We start from the raw sequence: 394 nt of genomic DNA, 5'->3' as shown, positions 1-394 counted from the left end.
TATTACTAGTCACAGTTGGTTACTTTCTGAGCTTCTAGGCATCTGAGCATGGATATAAAGTCATCAGGTAGATTTCAATGCTAATGTTTTTCACATTTACTAATTATTAAGGAGCAAAATTTTTATGTTTTGAAGAATTATTATTTTTGCTTTTTTAATAACTACATGATTAGAGGAAGCATTTCACTACAGCTTTAACATATTCGGTAACACACTCCAGAGCAAGAGTCCATCTCTTTCACAAGTGGCTGTAAGTTTCTAGGTTCGCAGTTGAATTAATACAGTTATAAAATATTGAACTCAGTATAAGCCCTGTAAGAGATAAAATTGAATGAGTTTTTTAACCTTTAAAAAAGATCTCCATTTCATTTTAGAACATATTTTTCCTTGCAGA

This window comes from Nannospalax galili, unplaced genomic scaffold (genome assembly GCF_000622305.1).
Source record: "Nannospalax galili isolate Female #2095 unplaced genomic scaffold, S.galili_v1.0 scaffold158, whole genome shotgun sequence".
NCBI lineage: Eukaryota > Metazoa > Chordata > Mammalia > Rodentia > Spalacidae > Nannospalax > Nannospalax galili.
Note: the sequence above shows the minus strand (reverse complement) of the source record.